The sequence below is a fragment of the Vicugna pacos genome, chromosome 1, assembly GCF_048564905.1.
Source record: "Vicugna pacos chromosome 1, VicPac4, whole genome shotgun sequence".
NCBI lineage: Eukaryota > Metazoa > Chordata > Mammalia > Artiodactyla > Camelidae > Vicugna > Vicugna pacos.
The window spans coordinates 39119052-39143318 of record NC_132987.1 but is presented as its reverse complement, the minus strand read 5'-3'; the positions used below and the strand labels follow the sequence as shown (position 1 = coordinate 39143318).

Genomic DNA, 24267 nt, shown 5'->3' with positions numbered 1-24267 from the left:
AAATTATATAAGAAAACATTATCATAGAATATTTTTCCTTTAGAAATTATAAAAATGTAAAAGATCTTCTTCAAACTAAATGACAACTATAGAGAGTAATAAGAATATCTCTATAGAATTAAGGCATTTTCCCACATATTAAGAGTAAAATGGATTTGGAAGATGTGTGATGACAGTTTTGCTTCTACTGCTTTTAGCTTGAGCTGCAATAATACATATGTTCTATGTTTAGGGATTTTGAGCACAAGATTTGTAATCAATTCTTAAGGCTAAGAATCTATGCTTATAAAATGATGCTATAAAATGAAAGGTACTATCTGCTAAACCAATATAATAAGATGTGATAAAAAAGTTTCAAAATATTGTAACTACATAAAATGTTAAATGTGTGTTTTAATAGAGCATTTCTCTCAAAATCCGTAGTATTCACATATAAAACTCAAATAGCTGTGGAATATTTCCATGAAACAAGTTGTCAAACTGAGGAATAAAAGCATGTAGTTCAGGTCACTAGCTTGATCTTTGACTGGTATGCACATCTCTGCAAAATAGTCAGAAGGAGATGATTGTTACATCACCATTTATATCTGATTTTGAACAATGCATTCAGATGTAGAGAAAATAGTCCACATGAGACTTAGATGGTAGCACTATCCTAGTGTTTTCTGATTTTATAATATTTCTATACAAATGTGTAAGATTGTAAGCTGTCTCTATGGTAGTAGGAAAGCCATATACTCTAAACTGTCTTCAGTGTCCTCATCATTAACGTAAGTACTTAAAACAGGTTATATGCAAAAGTACCTTTTATATATTTGATACAATGTTACTCAAATTACTCAAATTATAGTTTATTTACAAGTGTGACCTATCTAATGAGTGAATTTATCATGCATATTGCTTTGTTTATGAAAATTTTAGGTACATTCACATTTTGAATTCTAAAAGGATGTGTGCCTAGTTTCTACTAGGCATAAACCTCTGTCGTGCTAGTCCTTGTGTGGTTCCCAAATGATATTAATTGTATGACCAATCTCAGTTTTTCTATCTGTAGCACCACAAAGAAAAATTACTTTTATCTTATTGTCAACATGAAATTAAAAAATATTTGAGACATAAAAACTGTTAAACCTTCTCAAAAATACATCATTTAGAACGAGAATGTAGTGGTGATGATGAAACAAATAAAAACACTCCTTCTTTTTCTTCTTCCTTCAGGCCTATCATTTAGAAAGCAATTAATTCAGTAGGCCCTTACTAATGTTCTATATGCCAGGAAATATACTCAATTAGAACAATCATTTATAAAGCAAAACTTGTAACCTTGGAGCCTGCTGGTCATATATTTGACCTAACCTAACTTTAAAAAAGAATGCCAACATCTAAATATATATATACATTTATACACATATACACATATATACATACATATATATATATGGAAATTATACTTAAAAACTAATAAAAATACAAAAACCTGGCTTTCTTTACAAAAATACAAAAAATCTGGTAATATTGATTTGACATCTCCGTCAGTTGTCTGTCAGCTGGAGCTACACAGCACTTGTCTCTTTTATAAAGGTGGGTCAGGAGAGCTTTCCACTGGTATTTCCATGCATCGAGCTTGTTTGCACAGTTAAGTTACCTACCAGGCCCTGTAAGCGTTTGTAGAATCCACGTCTCTGCTTTGAAACAGCTCTAAATCTGATCCAAGAATAGAAGTAGCAGCAATGAAATTAATATTAAGTAGGGGAGGAAGGAAATAGCTCAGTGGTAGAGTGCACGCTCAGCCCGCACAAGGTCCTGAGTTCAGTCCCAGTACCTCCAGTGAATAAATAAATAAGAAACTCAGGTCAGACTCTGGGATACTTTCTTTCATTTGATAATGAGGTTTATATACTGAATTGTTTCTTTTTACTCAGGTTATCAGAAATGTTAGATGTAAATATAAGTAAAGTAGTATACTTTCTAGCTTTTTATCATTTTCTATGATTTTGTTGTATACTATTATTTTTATTACATATATCATCTTAGTCATCCATCAACAATGTTTACTGTGTACCTACTATGTGCTAGGGATTGCATATATGCTTTTAATTGTAGTGTTTCTGTAGATTTTGTTTGGAAGAGGAAAAGAATAAAATACGGCTCATGAATAAAACATTTAGCCGATGGTGTTTTGAGTTGTATAGAGTGTTGATGCAGTTTGTTTTCTTTTTTCGCCCTACTTGTAGAAAGCCATTGCCACAGCCACAATGTCCCCAATCTATCCACCTTAGAGAATAAGCTGTGACCAATGTGTGTGGCTTTACTATGTCTTATGTGGATGGTGAGGTCATGTGTGAAATGGTCTACTTTCCTTGAGTGCATTTCCTCAGTGGGCCTCTTGAGTATGTCAAATTCAATTCATTGAACCCTGATATAGAAGGTTCAGACACTTCACTGAAATACAACAATGTATTTTCTAAATATACTTTTGTCAGTTGTCCAAACTGCACAGATGTTAACATGTAGGAGTTTATCTTGAAGGATAGCATCTTGGATATGTTTGCTCTGTGCCTATAAAACCTAAGTACTCTTGACATTGTAGCCTTCCTGAAAGTCTCAGTTATTCCTATGTGGGATATACAGTTGCAAAAGAAGTCAGTCAAATGGTCTCAATGTCATAATTTACAAATACGTAAGATACTAGCTGAAATACTGCCAAAATATTGAAAACAGTAATCCAGTAGTATTTATATTTGTATCTCCAGAGTCCAGGGTTCATCTCACTGTAGATACTCCAAAACACCTGATGAATATTTCTGAGGTATTGACAAATGCATTAGCCATGCCAGATAGTCTCGGCTCTAGAGTCTAAAATCGTGTTATACCCTTAACATGAAATATCTTTGGTTCCATTCCTAACTGAGCTTTTGTAGCTCTGTTACCTCCCTTTTAGCATTTTACCTTGAATTAGAATTTTAAACTTTGCAGACGTGGTTATTGTTACATCATTATCACCTGGGAGACAATATCTTGTTCATTTATTTGCCATTGCCATTTATGAGACTAGTGTACAGAAAGTATTCCATTTAATATTTATAAGCTTGCATTTTGAGCTTCCTGCAGGGATTAAAAAAGATTCATTTATTCACTGATTTTTTACTTATTCAAAAGTCTTTATTTAGTAGTTACAGTGAACAAGGTACTATTCTGTGTATTTTCTGTGCATCAGTGTACTTGCAAGGAAAAGACTGCTGTGCTTTTGAAGCCTGCATTCTAGCAGGCGAAACATATAAAAATAGGAAAACGTGGTCAACAATTAAATTATATTGTATGTTAAAGGTGATAAGAGCGACAAAAAAATTAGAGCAAGACAAGCAGGCAAAGGGATATTGCAGTGTTAATTAGGGTAACCATGGTGTTGTTCATTGAAAACACTAAGGGATTTGAGCAAACCCTGAAGAAAGTGAGAGAGTTTACCAGGGGGATATTGTGAGGAGAGCAAACAAGGCAGGGGAAGCAGCTGTTTAAATTCTCTAGGACCTATGTGCACCTGGCACACTGCAACAACAGAGAGGAAGCTGGGGTTGGATAAATAAAGTCGGAAGCTTATGGGGGATTGAGGCCATAAAAATGTAGGAAATTTAGAAAATTGTAGGGATTTTGGATTTTACTTGAAGTGCAATATGGAGCCACTAAAGAATGCTGAACAAATTTAACATGGCCTGTGGTTTTAAAGTATCAAACTAGGTGCTTCATTTGAGCTAGACTGTGGGGAGGGAGACAAGGGAAGAAAGACAAAAAAAAATACCAGGTGGCTATCATGGTAATTCAAGCAAGACATAATAGTGTCTTTATTAAAAATAATAAAAAGTAGGTGGATTCCAGATATATTTAGAAGATGCAGACTCTCGGATTCATTTTAAGATTAGGGGAAAGGTCAAGGATAACTCAAAGGATTTTGCCTGGGAGGTTGAGTTGCCATACACTGAGATAAGAAAAGATGTGTGTGAGGTGGTTGTGTGGGAAGATGGGACATTCAGTTTTCGACATTTGGCATTGAGTTGTATATTTGGTTTTAAAATGAATTTGCTGAGCAAATTTTTGAATATATGATATAGAGATTGGAGGAGAGGTCTTAGTTCGAGATAAAATCCAGGAGTTAATAGCATAGAGATGGCATTGAAAGACATGAGACAGAATGAGATCATCAATAGAGCAAGTGTAGATATTAAGAAAGAGTTACAGGATAGTCTTCTGAATTTTCAAACTTTAACAAATAGAGAAGGAAATGAATCAGAAAAAGACTAAGAAAGTACCATCATAGAGGAGAGAAGGCAACAGTCCTGGAAGTCAAGTTAAAAATATGAAGAAAGAGAAAGAGGGAGAGGCTAGCTGTTTTAAATGCTCAGATACTCAGGATTGGTTAGGACTGAGAACTCACCGTTGGATTTGGCAATGTGGATGTTATGGTTACTAGGATGAGAACAACTGGCATCAGATGTTGGACACAGAAGTCTGACTGAGGTAGGTTTAAGGGAAAAATGTATAAGAGCAAATTGAGACAGCAGGTGTAAGCAACTTTTCTAGGAGGTGTTTTTCTGCTTGGTTTTGTTGGTTTCCCTTTTTGCTAGAGGAGCGAAGCTGTCTGGCTGTATCTGAAAATGTGGCAGAAGAAGAGAAGACTTTTCAAGATGGCTGCAATGGCTACAAAGCATTGGTAGAAACAACACTAAATAAAATATAGAAGAGGGAAGGAAGGATTTCGTGAGTGATGCCCTTGAGTAGGTCAGAGGCACCTGAGGGAAAGGATATGTAGGACAGAGAATATCTCAGCTTTGGTTATAGGTAAAAGGTGAAGGTACTTGTGGTAGGACAGTCTGTGTGGTGATAGGAATCGAAGTCTTCCTCTGTCTTAAGTTTCTCAGTGAAGAGGAAATCAAGGTCATCAACTTTTTGATTTGAGAAGAGGATACAGGTAATATGGGGGAGAAAGGTACTATGTGGCTAGATCATCTATAGCAGAAATGTTGATTTTGATATCACCTAAAAAGGAGCCTGAGATGTGATTGTTTCATGAACAGAGAAGGAAGTCATTGCTTTAGAGAGAGAGAGAAAGAGATTGGTGAAGGATGGTGTTGGCGTATGGATAGCCCTATATAAAATAGACAGTTTTCTTCTGGATGCTCTGATGAGGACCAAATATTTAAAAAAATAATGAACAATAAAGCAAACAAGCAAAAATCAAAATGTAAGCCCTATCATTCCTTAGAAGAGCCTCTTACCTAGGGCATAGAATAGATAATAATTTCTATTTACATGAAAGCCATTAGAGGACACTCTGAATAGTTCCAATTTAATTTGACACAAAATATTCTGAAACATTTCAAAATACGCGTTTTTAAGTTTCAGTAATTTATTTTCTGCCTGTTCCTTTGAGTACTCTATATCCTGGGATTAAAGGCATGTGATATATTTTATTTGCCTTTAATCATTAACTATAACACTATGGGATATTTGATACTTTTATATTGTGTTCTAGTGTCTTTGGGCTGCTGTAGCAAATTACCAAAGACCTTGTGGCTTAAACAATCAGAATGTATTCTGTCACAGTTCTGGAGGCTAGAATTCTGAAATCAAGAAGTCAGCAGTGTTGCACATCCTCTGGAGGACTGGGGAGGGGACCCCTGTGCCTCTTCTAATTCTGGGGGCTGTTCCTTGTCTTGTTATAGCATAATTAGTATCTCTTTCTGTCTTTATATGACCTTCTCCCCTGTGTCTCTTCTTTTGTGTTTCTTATAAGAACACGTTACTGGATTTAGGATTCACCCTAGTTCAGGTTAATCTCATACTGAGATCCTTACCTAACACCTGCAAAGACCTCATTGTGGGTTCTGGCCGGCAGAAGTCCCACCGAGACAGAATGAATTACTCAAGACTGTGGAAAAGGTCAAGAGAGTGAGAGGGAGTCGGGAGCCAACTCCAAGTACCTCTCAAATGCTCCCACATTTATTGTGTACAATCAAAGGAGAAATCACTAACAATTGTGTGATGGAATGCAGGAATTTAGGGAAAGATAGGGTGGGATCGAGATTGTAGAGTCTCGCTCAAGGTCAGAAGACCCTTTATGTTTTGGTGAATCATGTTCGTGTTGGCACCAGCGAGCCTTACAGCTTATCAGGGCAGAACGTGTGAGAAGCAACTGCTTAACAACATTTTTCTTGGACTCAGGTGGCTGTGCCTGTCTTAAGGTGCCCCCCTCTGGGGATCTTACCCATCATTGGCTAACCAGCCTTCTCACCTCTTAGTCTGCAGCTTTTTATAACTTGTTTACCATTCCAGCCCAAGACTTGTTCCTTTATTCTCACAATCGGGGGCCTACAGTTTATCTTTAGGGAAGTCATGGGGAGAGGAGAACAAGATACATTCTTATAGATATGTTAAAGCAGACCACCAGACCAGCCAGTTCCTTGCTTTGGGGATAGAAGACTGTTTAAGAGCAGGCACGCCCAGAGTTTATAGCCGAGGGCCTAGGTCGTTGCTTTGCAATGAGCAGAGTGCTATCTAAAACCTCAGCTATGCAAGCAAGGCAGTTACTAAGCACATTTGCTCTTCTTCAAGGAGACAAGAGGCTGGGGTCTGTTACAATTTGTTAACCCAACCATGGGCTTCCACTCCTCATTTTAAAGAAAGTAATACTCTGAGGTTCCAGGTAGACATATCTTTTGAAAGGGACACTATTCAACTTAGTATATGTTGTTAAATTTGTCTTCTATGTCGTTCTCTTTCAGAGTCAATGTTTCTTCATTATGATTAAATCTTATTAACCTAAGATAAAACATATTGAAAGTATAAATAACATACTCAAGTTTTCCACTGACTCTGTTTCCAGTTTGTGAACATTTTACAAAGCTATAGAGCATCAAACGTCTGTAGTCTGTGCAACTCTTCTTATTCACAAGCTTCCCCTAACAGGTCCCATCCCTGTGATAATGGTGCTACAAGCCTTTTCCTGCGAACAGCAGGATACTTCAAGTTAGCAACTTTAGTGACCAGGACTTTGAATACATCAATCTTTTCTCAATCTGGTATTGGCATTTTTCTATGCCTGCTTCACTCACTTTGTCACCAAAGCCACAATTAGTGACCTGGGTTTTAAAAATCAATCTTACCACCCCCTTACTTAAGATACATGACAACTGAGTATTTTAATATATATTTTGTAAGACTTATCAATGCTTCTTTTCCATAAATTAAATTCAAAGGATATAAGGGGCAAAATCATGATATAAAAATAGCTGAATATTTGTGTCATGCCAATCCTAAAAAAAAACAGTGGCAGCATACTTGAGTGCTTCCCTTGAATAGCTTAGTGACAGAACATTTAATTTTTGCACGTTTTTGGTATTTCTGTGCTAAGAAATAGGAAGACTATATAGGTTATAGCTTTTACTTTGCTGTCACACTAAAGTAAAATAAACAATAATTTATTTTTCAAAGTAAACACAACCCTGCTTTTCTAAATCATGTTTAACTTTAGACCACCACTTCTATTGTGGTGAAAAATTTACTTTGTTATCCTTGTGCCTTCTGAAGATCGCAGATCTAAAAGGTTCAGGGCTTAAGGAAGGTCCTTCTGCTCTTTAATCCACATAGGCTATTTTGGATCAGTTTGTCCAAATCCATGTGGTCTTATAAATCTGACTGGCCCTGGGTTGTTTGCTGAACTGGAACGAGGTTGGTAGCTCTCTTTCCCCAAATGATTACCCAAAATGAGTAAATCTATCGTGAGAATATCTCACCTTTCCCTGGTCTGTTGCTTCTGTGTCCACCTCTCCAGCCACATTTCTCCATTCTGGTTTTCTGTGGAAAGATACAGTATATTTTGCTTCAAATATTCTTTTGAAACCAAGTACTAGGGTTTTGTTTTTTTTTGTTTAATACAGGATACAGACAACAGTAGTTTTTTCTTACTATGTTTATGTCATCTGTCAGTTTTTATAACTTCATACCTTTACATATTTTTTTTCTTTTATAACTGACCTCCTCCTGTATCCCTTTCTCTCTTCTTTGTATTGTTAGTCCTTTGAGCTTATTGTCCCTCTCTAATGAAGCAGGTCAGTTAATGGGACTCTAGGAAAACCAAGAACTGTATAGTATCTCCTTGATGCTGAAAAAGAACCAAACAGCCCCTGATGTCAGGGACCTGCTCTGACCTCACATCTAGGCCTCAGTGTTATCCCAAATAATATGAAGTTTACAGATAAATCATACAATTCTCTTTCTGGACAGAAACAATATCATAGAAGATCTGTATAAATGAGCTCACCCTGAGACCACGGTAAAGTGAGACAAAAATGGATCACTGTGAAATCCATAAAATGCCAGACATCCTTTTCTTTCACTAAATGAGTGCCTGCGATGTCTTCAGCAATCAAGGCTTCATCCTGACTCTGGTATTCTCTCCCTATAGATAAGATTTGAGATACCCAGTCATGAAACTGGCCTTACTTTCTAACACCATCCAATCCAGAGCAATCCTTCACATACATAGACTCTCCCTGAAATTACTTAACCAAGTCACAAATTCCGAAACAGTTTCTTGATTAGACCCTCTTTCTGAGATGTCCTTTGGTTTCCCAACGGTGTATGTTTTCCTAGCTGCTGTCAGTAGTAAACCCAATTTGTTTGACTAAGGAGTTCCTGGTGGTCTTTAGTTGAAGGCAATTACCAGGGCAAATCACAATATTATACCAACTCAGAAGAACTCATTGCCAATTTTACAAGGAAATCATTGAACAAACAATGAGGTTTCAAACCAATCTTTCTGCCAACAGAATTGTACCATATAATCCATTCTACACACCAAGGATTTAATACTTTCTACAATAAAGATAAAAATATCTTATTTCCATGCCAATTTAATTTTTAAGATTTCACCCCAACATGGTAGCAGTGCTACTAATATGCTGTTCAATATCTATAAACTGATAAGTTTTGAATATAAATTACAGAAAAGAGCAGGGCCTTTTATTGGTAATCACTGAATTAAAGAATAATGTGTAAATAAATAATATGCACAAATCCTGAGTCTGTATAAACATCAGCCACATCAAAATGTGGAGTATTACCCACATTCCAGAAGCTTTCTTGCTTTTGATATTCAGTAAGACCCTGACCATAATATTCCTAGGGAGTTTTACTATATTGATATCATCTTCTTTGGTATTTATAGCAACTCTTGAATTTGTAACTTGTTATCATCTGAAGTTTTGGAAAATTCTTAGGTAGTATCTATTCAAATATTACTTTTGCCTCATTCTCCCTAAGCGTGATACTAATATTCAAATTGGATGTATATTTTTACTTTCATCATGAACTGTATTTTATTTTATGTTTGCTCCTTGTATTTACCATCTTTTTGTTGTATTCACTCCAGTTTGGGTTATTTTACATTGATTTATTTTTTAGAAAATGAATTCCCTTTTCTGCTTTGTCCAACTGAGCTTCCTTTAATGTATCTATTAAATTCTTTCAATTATTATATTTTTTCAGTTCTAGTATTCTCTTTTGATGCATTTCTTATACATTGCAATTCTCTAATAAATTGCTTTATCCTTTTCTCTACTTTTATGTACACATTAGTCTTAGTTATATTAAAGCTCATTTCTACTAGTGCTAGTATCTGGATTTATTTATGCTTTTATAATATATAAATATATATATAATAATTATTGGTTCATTTAATCTCTCCTGTTGTTTTTTCTCTTGGATTTTTTTGTTGCTGTTGTTATGACATGTCTGGTAATTTATATTAAATGTGGGATATTGTGATTAAATATATAGAATCTCTGGATGACGTTACACTCCTTCAGGAAGGATTATTTACCTTCTGGTAGGTAGGGAGTATGGATAGATAGCCATGATCAATTGGGAAACTGAAATAATTTGAGGCTACATTTCTGGCTTTTTTTTTTTTTTTTTTTTTTTTTTTGGTGGCTGGTGTGTCTCCACTTGGCGCTTACTCCTGGGACTTAGGCTTTTTGGATTCTCAACTGAAAGCCAAGATTTTTTACCAGGCTCATTTTTTCTTGGCAGATGCTTAGCTCCAGTTGTTGAATTCTCAGCAATGACAGAGGACAAAAAAAAAATTCTAAACTTGGCTTTGTTAGCCCCTTAACACCTACTTTCTGTTTAATTTCTCAGTCTCTTATCATGGTCCCATGGAGATTAGAAATTAATAAATTCCTTGAGGTATTGTGATTCCATGCACAGAATATTTCATTCCTTTCTCTAAAATGTTATTTTCTATAAAACCCTGACTCTTAAAATACTGTGCAGCCCTTCATGTGTTTATCACTAAATGTTCTGTAGAGAAAAGCAGAAGGTCCACATCATTAGACTGACTTTCTTTCTGACATCTTGGATTCTCAAGTCTTGGATGCCTTGGTTTTTCTCTGATAAATTCAAAAAGCTCTTTTAGTGCTTTTTTAGATATACTATTTTTATTTTCAGCTGATGTGTTATTTGATAACAACCCTCCAGCTATGGCTGAATATGAACACCTTAGATGTTTTTAATTAGTCATATTCTGTAAATAATGGTCCCCAACATTGCTCCACAGGCGGCACTTTAAGGATACAGGATCTTAAAATCTCCTCAGTGTTGGATTTGAATCACAAGTTTGCCCCCTCATGGTTATTAGATGTACAGAAACCAAGGGCAGACTGGAGGAAAAGACAACAAAAAAGGATTTTCACTTTGTAGACGTCTCTCTTTTGACAGAGTGAAGATTCCAGCATTCCAAGAAGTCTACAGCGAACATCCTTGATCAGGAGTTTCACCTCCTTATCTTGGCCAATAACTAGTAAAGAGCAATGAGCTACTATGTTTAGTGTAGACCAATTATAATTGATTCCCTCAGCTATGCAATTTGCTAGCTCTTGAACTTTGGGTTCAGGTAGCAGAGGAAAAAACGGGGATGTCTACTTGTTAGGCAAACAGATCCTGTCACACAAAACTATTCACAAGCTTTACTCCATTTTTCCAACTTCAGCTTCTATTCTTATTGTTGTGTCTCCTGTGTTTCTGGATCAGAGTTTCTTAACCTTGTCACTGTTGACATTTAGGGCCAGAGTTCTTTGCTGTGGTGGTCATTCTGGTCATTTTAGTATGTTTGCCACCATTCCTGACCTCCACTGACACAGAATATGTGCATCATTTGTATTTAAATGCACACGCAAAGAGGCATGCAAATGTGCATGTACAAAACCATGAACTGGTACAAATTAAGAAGAGAAAAATATAATTAAATTTTCATTCTTTCAAGTATGTTCAGTAGACTTTTTGTGAGAGACAGATATAACATTGATGAATACAACATAAAAATAAAATATATGAAAATGCATTTAATTTTGCTAAAAATACATTTAAATAATTAATATGTCATTTTAGATTAGAATGATTTCAGAACTGAATGCAAGAATTGAATATTTTTGAACAAGTGTATACAGGGTTAGCACAGAATCCACATTCTATACCAATGCTCTTAACTATTAACCTGTAATATTTGGATCTACAGCCCAGCTCTGTATTTAAAATCCTACCAGATCCTTATTGTATTTTTAATATGTCTTCACAGTTGTCAGTATTGATTAAAACATCTTTTCCTGCATCACTAGTTTTACATTTTGTGCTACATGTACCTCTCTTTCACCACAGGCTATGTTCATACTTGTTAAATCAATCTTATCAATAGGAATTCTTACTTGCTCAGATTACATTTATGAAATAAGACAACAACCTTTAAGGACTGTATCCAGCTATTAAGAATTCTATTTATTCTGTCCAAATAACATTCTTCAGTTACATTCCATAATTTCTATGACCTTTTCTTTTTCTCTCCAAAAGAGAAGGATGGAAGTATAAAACACAGCCATGCAAAAGTACACACAGTTAGCTCTCAAGTTCCTATAGCTAATGACAGTTTTATTCTCACATAAATTACACACCTCTTCGTGTGTGGTTTTTATTTAGGTTTATTAGGTTGTTTAAGCTTCCTAATCCCAGTAGAAGGAAAAAGCTATCAAATAGACAGGTTTCTTATTCTTCCTTCCACCCTGAAACAGTTAATTTCCCTGGAGACAACCCACTGGAGACATTTAGCTAGCAATGGCTTTTGAAAGTTCTCTTTTCCTCTGTTGGCCCACTCACGGTGGGTGTTCAGCAAAGCTACATCTTTCATTTTATCCCTTGTGATCATTTGTAATTGAAGGGTTATGGCAAGTGAAGAATTAGTTCATTCCTCTCCTTGAAGGTTGTGTAGAAGCAGCTTTTCTCCTTAGAACAAAATATGAAAGAAAGGATACTCGAACTGAAAACATTTTAATTATTATTTTTATTTAGAAGGACATATCATATGTATTTTATTTGGCATGATCACGAAGCTCTTATTTTGTCACATCTAATATTTTACAAAGATTTACTAATGTTAGGTAAGTAAAATATAGTTACTGTTCTCTCATTTCAATAAAAATTAATCTACTCTATAACTAAATGGTCTAGAAGTTAAAGAAAAGGTGCAATGCTAGTTAAAAATGTTCAGTCTCCAAAAATACACAGCTTGCTAGACTATCAGAGTTATAAAGTGCTCGTAACAAAATAATAGGCAAGTAGAAAAAGTTTAAAAACAAATTGATTTCTTACATATATATTTAAATGTTAATTTTGCACTAGTGAATATTTCATTGCAAATATTTATTTACACTCATACAAAATATTATCATTTTTCCTTTATTTTATTGTTAAATAATATAATATATAAAGTACACAGCATGATGATTGGATATAACATAGACATAGTGAAATGATTATTAGTCAAACTAATTAACATATCTCCTTATATAGATACCCAGAGTTTTTGTGTGATTACAGCAACTGAAATCTACACTTTGAGCAAAATTTCTAATATTCAATACAGTATTATTAACTACAGTTTCATGCTATATTTTAGATTTCTAGACTTGCCCATTTTACATAACTTGCAACTTTATATCGTCCATTTAATTTTGACAAAATGTTATTTCATCCTGTAAAACATAACATTTAGAATTTTATGCCCACCCAAAATGAAGAGAACTTTTAAACTTTAATGTAAATTTTAAAATTGAAGGAAAGAAGTATTTAGTGACCAATACAACTTTCAATAATTTTATTAGGGTAGATTCAAGGATTAAAAGTAATGAGATAAAATTTACAGTTGTTAAAGAACATCTTTTTTTTTTAATTTCAAGTAAATAATTGCTTGAATCAATTTGCTATGGAATTTAGATTCTACTCAATACATTTTACAGTAATGAACAGCTTCTTTTAAAATGTCAATTTTTAAAAATATGCCAGATATTCTATTTGTTGTAACTATTTAAACTTCAGACAAAAAATAGAACTCAATATAATAATGTCTGAGGAGTGATCAAAATTTTCCAAAATTTCAAAATAATCTAAAGTATTTTTAGGAGGCCCGGGAGAAAAGACTTTGAAGATCGTTGTACTAGGGCTCCTGGAACGTTGATGGTATCTCCTCAATCTATTGCAACTGCCACGTCCTCTCTATTCTCACTTTCAGAGTTTTAGTTCGAGTCACCATTATCTAATTTATCACACTGATTATTAATGCCCTTCACACAACGTCCCTCACATTCTTGCCAGAGTAAACTTTTGCATAGAAGGTATGAAAATATAACCATGTCACTTGATGATCAGGTCTTTTTGTTTTTCAGCAGCATTCTCCCTTTTTCAAAATCAGTCATGTACAAATATTAGTTATGTGTGTATGTTTTTAACAAAAAAATGCAGAGATTGTTTAAATTGAAAAGTGAATCCTAAAACTGCACCTGTTCATCCTTTTTCTCATACAAGCTAGAGGTCCTGAGAGGCTGCTGTGGAATAATTGGATTCTATGTAGCATAATTTGAAAACCACTCTTTATACTGATTTGAAATCTGAGCTTTGAGAGCTGTAAAAGGACTTTCCTAATCTTACTCCAGGAATGCGTTCTATTTCATTCCTGCCACTTCTCCACATAGCCATGCATAAACGGTTCTATTTTCCAAAACATGCCACAGTGTTGTACATCTCCTTGCCTCTATAAATGCTCGCCCTCTGCCTGAGATGTAATTTTCTCCCTTGTCCCTCTATCTTGGTTCCTTTAATACTCAGTGCAAATGTCTGATGAACCTCCCTAGTATATGTGGGAAAGTCGAGTTTACTTCTCTTTACTCCCTGTCCATGATTATATTTTTAGCATTTACTATGTTTTGTTTCCATCTTTATCTTTACTGATATTCTAGATCTCCTGAAAGAATTTGTTCTATCTCTGGTAGAGCTCCAGATACTTAATAAGACTTAATAAATGCCTAATAAATCAAGTAAATTTTGATTTTAAAAGGCAATATGGTTTAATTTAAAGGCATTCTCTTTATTGTTAATTTATTCAATCTTATATAGTCTATAAAAGAATGGATATACCTAACTAACAATATACACAAATCAAAAATATTGAGCACTGACTCTACGCCCGGCATTCTGATGTACATTTTATGTATATTAGGATGTTTAATTTGCTCCACACATTATAAGGTAGGTACAGCTAGTAACCACAGAGAAACCTGAGGTCCCTGAGGCTATCTAAATTACCCAAGACCACGCAGGTAGAAAATGACATAGTTACTATTTAAGCATATCTTGTCAAATTACTGAACATGATTTCACCAGCCCTGTCTACTCTAAATCAGAGTACTGAATTTATGGCAGGCTGCAGATGCTTGATGTTGTTTATTTCAACAAAGAATCAAAGTAAAAGCAATTTATCAAACTACATTAACATTTATTTGCTAGGTTTGTCCATTTTATCCCTGTTTATAACAAATTCTAGCCAGTGCTTTCATCGGTTGGGAATTTTGTCTGCAGTAAATAGGGAGCACACAGTTATGGAACTTGGTTCAGTACCTTGATGATGTCAGTTACAGTATCTTCCTGATTCCTCTCAACTTATTTTCTCCTTCCCGATAGCAATATGATTGTCTAGCTTAAGACATTAAATCGATCCTCAGGGTAGGGTGAAGGAAAAGGGGGCAATGATAGTCAAGTCTATTTCTTTTATCAGAAAAGCAGAACATTTCCCAGAGTTCTTACTAAACTTCTGCTTTCACCTTATTGACCAGAACTGAGTCACGTGGCATCCAACTTACTGTGAGGTTAAGCAGGCTTTCTGCATTTTCTGTATCTGTTGATTCACTTCATCTGCCTTTTTATTTTCCTGGAGCACCATCCTTTTAGGACTCTGGAGCCTCAAATGATGAATGCATTCCGTAGAAACTCCTCAGACTTCTTTTACGATACCTGAAGTAGCTTGAGAGATTTTTAACTTGTGTGCAAAGATTCCTTTCTACAGTAGTTTCTATTTCCCCTTAGTTGCCTTAAGAGTAACCGTGACTAACGTGTATACAAATACCTTATTTATCTTGAGATTTGGTAGCAGTAACCTCACAATACAGGCAAGGACTCCAAAATAGAAAGTTATTTTTAACTTCAGAGAAAGCTAATAGAATACCTACCTATTCATTAAAAATGTAGCCTCTTTGTGATTGTAGAAATTACTTTCAACACCACATGGAGAGATTCTAAGTAGATGTATGTACAATATCAGTCATGAGTTTTATTTGAATTCCAAGTATTGAACATTGTAGAGGCAGAATATTGGGAAAAAAACGCCGATTAGAAATAAGCCTTTAATAAAATAAGTAATCTCTGATAAGAAGAGATTACTATCACAGAAGCTAGAACGGTGCTAATTTGCAAATAGAAATAAGGAAGCAGGTACTAGAATTTAAAAATATCCTAAAATTAAATCTAGTCTTTTGTACTATAAAACACACACACATTCGAGCAGAGTATTTTAAGCAATGTTCATTAAAATAAAAGTCAATTGCATATTCAGAGTATTTTGGAAAAAATCATAAAAATATTTAGCATTTTAGGAAGATTTTCATAAAAATACTTGATAATAATATTTGACTTCAGAGGTTAAAATGATTAAAATTTCATTTCACAGAAAGTTGGCTTTTATAGATGCTTTTTTTCTTGGGATGACAGACCACTGTGACACTATTGATGATAACTTATAAACTCTCAGTTCTAGAAGGAACTCATAGTAAATGCATAATGTATAATTCCTTATCTGATGTTACTAAAAAAGAGTAAGACTGATAAAGCAAAGGCATAATAAATTGATTTTTAGTTACAGAAATCATGCAGTTTTTTATTTGGTAATACAGCAGAAATTTTCAAGTTTTATCAAGTAATCTGTTATTATAAATCCAATGTTAGTATTTTAAAATGTAATATCCTACATAGTGCGTATTTGATTTTATATTAATAATTAACTATCATGGTCATTTAGTTTAATTAATTTATGTCATTAGAATTCAAATATACCCAGTATTATAAAAATATTAAATTTATCTGAAATATTTAATGACTTAAAAGTCATTAGTATAAACTTCAGTTTTTATAATAGCTTTGATGACTCACATTTCTAAGTGACTAAAAAAAAAGTCCTTGTTTTTTTCCAATATCTTTGCAACAGTATGTGTATATACTATCTAGGAAAAATTTCAAATAATAAATGTTTTGTTTACTCTGGACAAAGTTAAAATGAAAATATGTTGTATGTTATCCACTACAAAAATGGATCTCAGCCTCCAGTAAGATATACTGTTTTTATTTTATTTTTATTGTACTTTTTAAAAAGAGTAGTTTTTTACTTACAAATCATTACCTCTAGGTTCAAACACCAAAGAACAAGCTAAGTAACCTTCTCATTTTGAAATATGGTAAAATAATTTAAGAATACCAGTATTTGCCCAGTACAGGCATAACTCCTATATTGTGGCTTTGGTTCCAGACCACTGTAATAAATGGAATCTCACAATAAAGTGAGTCATACAAATTTTTTGATTTCCAGGTACACAGAAAAATTATGTTTACACCGTACTGCTATGACCTGAGAATTTCTGTGATTCTTCTAACCTTTTTCATGCTACCTGAAAGTAGAGACTCTCCCTATTTAGAAATGACTTCATAACTGTCACGGAGCTCAAAGTAAAGAGTGTTTTTTGTGGGTCACTTTTTCCACTCATCTTTGTTTTTCCACTTATCAGCATCAATATAGGACTTCACTTTCTTCTAAATCTTTGAAATAGTTTTTCCTTTCAATCTATGCATTTTCTTCCCCATCCTAGTTGAATTAATGATTGAGAGCTGTGCCTTAAACTGTCATCTTCTTTAGCTGATGTGCACAAAAAATTACTTAATACTTGGAAATGAAATAAATGATGATCACGAGACTTTTTAATATCATGCTAGATCATGTCCTAATAAGCCTCTCTTACAGCCATCTGTCTCTCTTGTGGAATTTAACTTTATTGGAATAACTTCACGTTTAATTGGGATTATGCTGTTTTACAAAGTGTGTAGCTACAGATTAACTTTGCAGAAAAGTGTAAGGTGTGATTTTTTTTTCTTTCCCATAGGGAATATGAACTCAACAGTTACAGTCCAGTTACCCTACAGACCATTAACCAGTTTGTTCACAACTTAGTAATTGTATCTTGTTACTTTTCCTAGTTAACTGTATGCATCTCTGCATTTCAAAAAAATTTTAGAACATCTCATGTCACTCTGCTGAGATAATCACTTAATAAATTAAATGAATCTTTAACATGTACTCAATATTTGTGTGGGAATTAGGTTGTAATAATTTGAGAAATGTGCTTTTAGACAGCTTTTGCAATATAGAGTGTGTTTAATAGGAGATTATGTTAAGTAGGATAAAAACAGAGCTGGAGTCCTTCAGGCCATTGGAATGATTCCTTCAATGACCACACTCTATGCATCTCAAATTTGAAATACAATTCCTTTGATTTTTTTCTATCAAATTGGCCTGATATCTTCCTGAAGTCTATCTTAGAGATTCAGTTCTGATATAATGTCTATTTTCACAACTCATCTATGCAAAACTTCTTAACAATAGTGTTCTAAACCACTTCATTCTCTTTCCTTCCTTCATTTTATTTTGTCCTGAAGTTCTGTGTTTTGGGGACCTTGGCCATATGAGAATTTCTAAAATCCACTAAATGAATTTTAGAAACTTAAGACATGTGATTCTCTTTCTCTAAAATATCAAAACAGAGAAAATAGCATTCTACCTTTAATCATAGTAAGTATATAAAAATACCATGTTGGATAAAATTGATCTAAATTTCCCTGAAAGCAACTCTTAACCACTTTTATGGAAGAGCGTAGATATCTCCTTCTACGATAAAAATTTCCAAAGATAAGAAATAAACTACCTTCTCACCAATCTTAAGTTTTTTTATAATATCCTATCGTGTGATCTATTATTCATGGCTTTTTCTGTCCCTCGTTAAATTCATTTTTATGAAGAGCTTCAATATACCTTGTGAAACTTGTAATTCACAAAATAAATTGAGATTTGTTTTCCTTGACTTCTAAAGATTCACCAACCTGTGTTTATCTCATGAGATGTACTGATTAAACTCTCACACAGTCAGGACATAGGTTAATCTTTCCTTTTCTTGGATCTAATGATTAATAGGCACTGGATTAATCTACTTCTGGGTAAGCACAGTGATAATTTTATGTATAGTGAAAACCAAAGAAGTCTTCCTATATTAGTACTCTTATTTTACCAGTGTTTTTCTGAGTTTATCCTAATTCTGTTATGACTTCTTTAAGAAGATATCTAGGACTCCATATTCAAAGTGAATTGACAATAGTACTTTGTATCATAACGTTTTGTTTTCTTGTAATAAGGTTATAGCATAATGACCTAAAATCAAAATTTTATGTCAAACAAGGATTTAGTCATAAAAATTAAAACAGAAACATAAGGAAAGACTATTGGCTGTGCTGTAATAAATTAACATAGTAGGTTGCACCTACTATCTAATAGAACTGCATCAGTCACTAGAGATATGAAGACGTATGACATGTTTTCTGTTCTTAAGACACATACTGGAGCAGGCTTATGAAAGAGCAGATCATTTTTAGAGGTCACAGTAGATGCAATGATAAAACTCAAAGCAAGCAAAGTAAATGCACTGAAACTGACTGGAGAGGAGATGCAGTCCAGCCTAGGGGTGGGCAAGGTAGGCTTCCTGGGGCAGGTGGGCATTTAGCTGAAGCACAGAGAGCAGTTCTGGGGAGCAAGAATGTCCTGAAAACCGGCGGGCATTTGTAATAACAGCTGTCATTATCTGAATACTGACCACATGTCCCTGTGTGCCACATTAATTCAATATTTATATAATCTCATTTAATTTTTACAGTGATCTGAAAAGGGGGGACAATTACTCATATTTTAAAGGAAAAAAGAGGTAAGATTAAATAACTTTTTAAAGACAACTCTGCATGTAAACGATGTCTCTGAGAATTGAACTAAAACTATCAGACTGTAATGATTTTGTTCATTAGGACTCGGTTCAATTTCATTATTTAAACATTTGCTTATTATCTTCTATTTCATAGCCACCAACCCTTCAGTTGTAGAGAAATGACAGCAAATATGATGGAGGCATTTCCTGCAAGGAACTCGTTAGCATGGCTCATTCTGTCATTGTATTGCCTTCCCATTTTGAACAACTGGAGAAGCCAATTCAGTTAAAAAAAATGTTCAGTTTTAAAAATGCAAAACAGGTACACTTAAGTCCATCACAATTAATAAGTTGAGGATATACTGAACTATTACTTTGTGTGATTTTAATAACCTCTCATAACCTTGTTCATAAATCATTTCTTTCCATAACATTTAAATCATTCTTTTATTTTCTCCTCTTTTATTTTGAAATTCTTGGCAGGCCCCACGGTACTTATAGCTTTCATATCTGGCATATAAACTAACATCAAAAAACATCATTGATGCCACTTTGAAGGTAATTTAATCATTCCTGTGAATAGCCTTTCCAATCCATTAACAGTTTGCTTGCATTATTGCATTTTTAAAATTCAGTATAGATGGTTATTATTTGCTTGCTTCAAGGCTCCCATACTTGATTGCCCCCATTCAATAGTAATGTATGTAACGTGAACTCAATTCTCCTGTTGTTATGATGTGATTCCACACATATTGGTAAAACATAGTTTAGAGCTATGGTTTGCCTTAAGGGTCCAGTTATTTTAAATTATGCAAGTGGACAAAGCCAACTTGTATAGTGCTGAGACACCACATATTTGACTTCTCCCAGAAGACAGGCTTTTCCTGTGATCACGTGGAAACAGAAAGGGGCCAACATAAATAACAGAATCCTGGGAAAATGACACACTCCTAGAACTATATATAACTATATGTATAAATTCTGATTTATATTATTCTTGGTGTAGAGCTCTGAGTTGTTTTTTCTTTTTGTTTTCTCTCCTTTCTTTTTCTTTTTTATTTTTAACAAAGTAACTCACATTTTGATGGCCTCATTATTTCCTTTAATTCATGAAGAGAGAGCTACTCAGCCTCAGTAGCCCTATGAGACACACTTCTTCATTATAGGCCCTCTTTTAAGCAGTTGATCTCAGGAGCCAACTGGAGCAATGTTTTCAAGTACATTTTCATAATATATATTTCGAGGAACTGCAAATAATGACTCATATTCTCTTTTAGATCACTTCCTCAAAATACTTCCTTTTCTCCCTTCTTATAAGTGATCCTCAATATGAAGGACATACCTGTGCACTGGAAAAAAGTGATATCATAACAGTTTTGAACTATAGAAAATATTCTTAAATGTGTTTTGTTTAAAGGTGACTCCTCTGTGCAGCAATCATCAAAACTTACTTATTTATCTGCAAGCCTATTTGCTCTCTGCAGGCCTATTTGCACTAGCCATAAAGTATATTTTTCAGTAATATATATTGTATCTAACATATAATATCCTTTCAAACTATTTTCATGATAAGGAAAAACTAAAATATTTAAAATTGCATGAAGCCTAAAAATATTTAGTAGAGTAACATATAATACAATGATTTGTATGTTACAGTAGTTATGGGATTTGAGAAACAAATTGTTTAATTATCATTTGATTGGACTTGAATTTTTGGCTTCTGACTTTTATAAGATGAGTATATTTGAAATACTTGTTTTTAGTCATCTGTGCAATTAAACTTTGATTCTTGTAAACATTTGATAGGTAAATATTTAGATTTGAACTATCCTGGAAAATATTGCTATATTAACAATGCCTTTCAAATCTTTAAGGAGCTTATTTAGTTACATACAAAAGGATCATTAAAATTGTTCAGTTTATCCCAGTTTTACACACATTTATACACCATAAAAAAGATAATGAAAATAACAAAAGTAATAATCAGTCAAAATAGTTTTTCACATCAGACAAGTAGAGGAGTAAAACTTAAAAAAAATTCTGAAATTATTAGGCTTAATGTAACTCTATATTAAATGAAATAGATAATAAAAGGCCAAGAATAGTTCATGATACAGAGTAGATTGTTAATATTTGTTGATCATATTCTTTTTTGTAAAAATTATATATATATAGATTTACACATATGTAATATTTATACATATATTACATTCAAGAAGTTATTTTTGTTTAAAAGATAACCATAAGTATAAATGGAAAAATATATATCCGTAAAACCTATATCTACCTATGGTGAAGTTTTATGGGTATATACATGATCATTTATACTTACGGTTATCTTTTAAATGAAAATAATTTCTTAATTATTATTTATGGCCTAAATGAAATATGTGCGAATACACTTAGCACTATTTTTTAAACAATTTTGAATAGCCTGAAAAGACTACTATTTATTCATTTCCTAGTTACAGACTATCATATGAATTGACAAAATATAGCAAAATAGGAATTTGTTTCTGTTCTTTTTAAAAAAAATATTCATTACAGAGAAGTAATTGAATAGCATCAAAAAAACCCTTTTAGTCAAATAATAAAGAATAATTCGATATTGCTACTGGAAATAGAAGCCAACTAATCTTCTCAGTTTCATTGCAACATTCATCCTGTCACCAATTAGAGAAGCCATTTCACCAGCTTGAAAGATGTGGGGAATTCTAAACTTTTAGAAATTGAGTATCAGATAATTCATTTACTTGAGTCTTTTTTAGGAAAAACATAAATCATTTGCACTAAGATTTTATTTTTAGTAAAATGTATGGATATGACTCCAGATATTATTGCAATAAATTGACAGCATTGATGGCAAAGAAAATTGGTTAGGATTCTATGCCAAGAAAAAGACTAATTTTCATACATAAATTTTGTTATAAACACCTGAGTGAGGCAGAGCTTCAGTGTGTACCTTGAAAGACAGTAAATAAGGTCTTTTGAAATGTATCAGTTCTTTCCATATTATCTCATGCATCTACATGGTTTTATTTGTTGTAAATTAGAACTCATTTGATAGTCACTTTTAAAATTTTAAATAAATAACTCATCTCTAAAAGTAAGTCAACATGATAGATACTAAAAATTTTTGAAGACATTTTGATGCCATTAGGAAATAGAATAGGATATCTAAAGGTGAAATGTGTCATACTTTGTATGACTTATATGTCAGGTAAACCCTATTATTTATAAGCTACAGAGATATTAATTAAATACTAATGAGACACCGAAAGGTAAAACTTTAAGGTAATACTTTTATCTATGGATAAATGCACACATTCCTGGCCAGCAGAGCTGGTGACTAGGGCTGACTCTGGCCCCCCTGATAAGTTAATTGCCAGCTTGTTCTGGAATTATTCATTGCCAAAACCAAGAAGCAAAACAAGACAACAATGCTTTCAACAAAGATTAAATTCATGGTTAGAAAATGGAATGAGCACCAGGATCCAATTGTTACAAAGCACACAAATCGATGTGATAGTCAGACTATCAAAATGTAGCAATTCAAAATATTTCAGTGGTACAACCAGTGAGTGACCAGGGCAAAATTGCCCAGAAAGTTTGTAATATAAACTCAAAAAATGAAGAAGAACACAATATGTTGCCATTTTGAAGATAACCAATCAGAATCTTAAAAAAGGAACACAAATGAACTTATCTACAAAACAGAAACAGGCTCACAGACATAGAGAACAAACTTACGATTAATAGGGGGTAATGGGAGTGGGAAGAGATAAACTGGGAATTTAAAAATTGCACCTCTTGGGGAGTCATGGATATGGTAGCTATCTTGATTGTGGTAGTGGTTTCATTGGTGTAAACATCTATCAAAATTCATCAAATTTTATATTTGAAATATATGTAGTTTACTGTACAGGAACCATACCACAATGAAGGTGTAAATAAACAAATAAATAAATGTGGCCTTACACTGAAAAAAAAAAAAGAATATTATATGACAGTGTATAGACTAGAAATGGATCAGTGATTTATCACTGAGCATTCTATGTTGACAGGTAGATTAAATAAACAACACGTCACAAATTGGGGTTGGCCATTACAAAAGGAAACCCGCTAACTGAATTTGAAATTGATACTATCAACATGAAGTTTCAGAATTGGAATTTAACCACATAACAAATGGAGAGGCCTCTGCCAGTGCAGAAACAGAAAGCATACATTAAAATGAAGAAGAAAGTTGAATAAAGTAGGAGCTAAGAGCAACTAATGAAAAGCATGAGTATTTGGTTGCACATCCTTTCCACTAAGCAGACAACTTTAAAATACCAGCTATGGTCTTAAAAGTGTAAGGCCAACATCATAATGTCATATATTTGAATTCCAGGGATAATTTAAACTTCTTGTCTAAATCCTGAACAAATATTATATACCAGAGAAAGATACCTTAGTATTTTCATAATTGCTGTTTGTTTTTTAGGTGAAAAATTACTTGAGAGATTCTGCTATAAGCAAAGAAAAAATAATTCAAGATCTGTTATAAAAGAAATCTTATAAGTAGTCTGACTTACTTCATATGTGAGCCTAATTATACTGGGTAGATAAATTGTTTAATGTATCACTAAAATGTTTTTAAAATGCTTGGTGAAACTGAACAGTGTGCTGCAGTGTCTCATAATGGCAAATTGTTATTTTAATTTAACATACGAATTTAATAAAGAAAATAAAGAAATGGAGTACAAAGATTTATAATTACTTTCTAAATTAATAATTACAAGATACATTAGAAAACAAAGAATTAGATGAATATAATTTTTTAAAT

The 24267-nt window shown here is 33.4% G+C and overlaps 1 long non-coding RNA gene across 2 annotated transcripts in view; it reads left to right on the top strand.

The window, feature by feature from the left end:
* The window catches only part of LOC140696364 (uncharacterized), a 172742-nt gene that overhangs the window by 51266 nt on the left and 97209 nt on the right, over positions 1-24267 (top strand). Inside the window, exon 4 of one of the 2 annotated variants that reach the window (XR_012072593.1) lies at positions 19395-19442. The exons of the other annotated variant lie outside the window; for it this stretch is intronic. This is a non-coding gene — a long non-coding RNA (uncharacterized lncRNA). The remainder of the gene's footprint in view (positions 1-19394; positions 19443-24267) is intronic. 2 annotated transcript variants of the gene reach the window in all.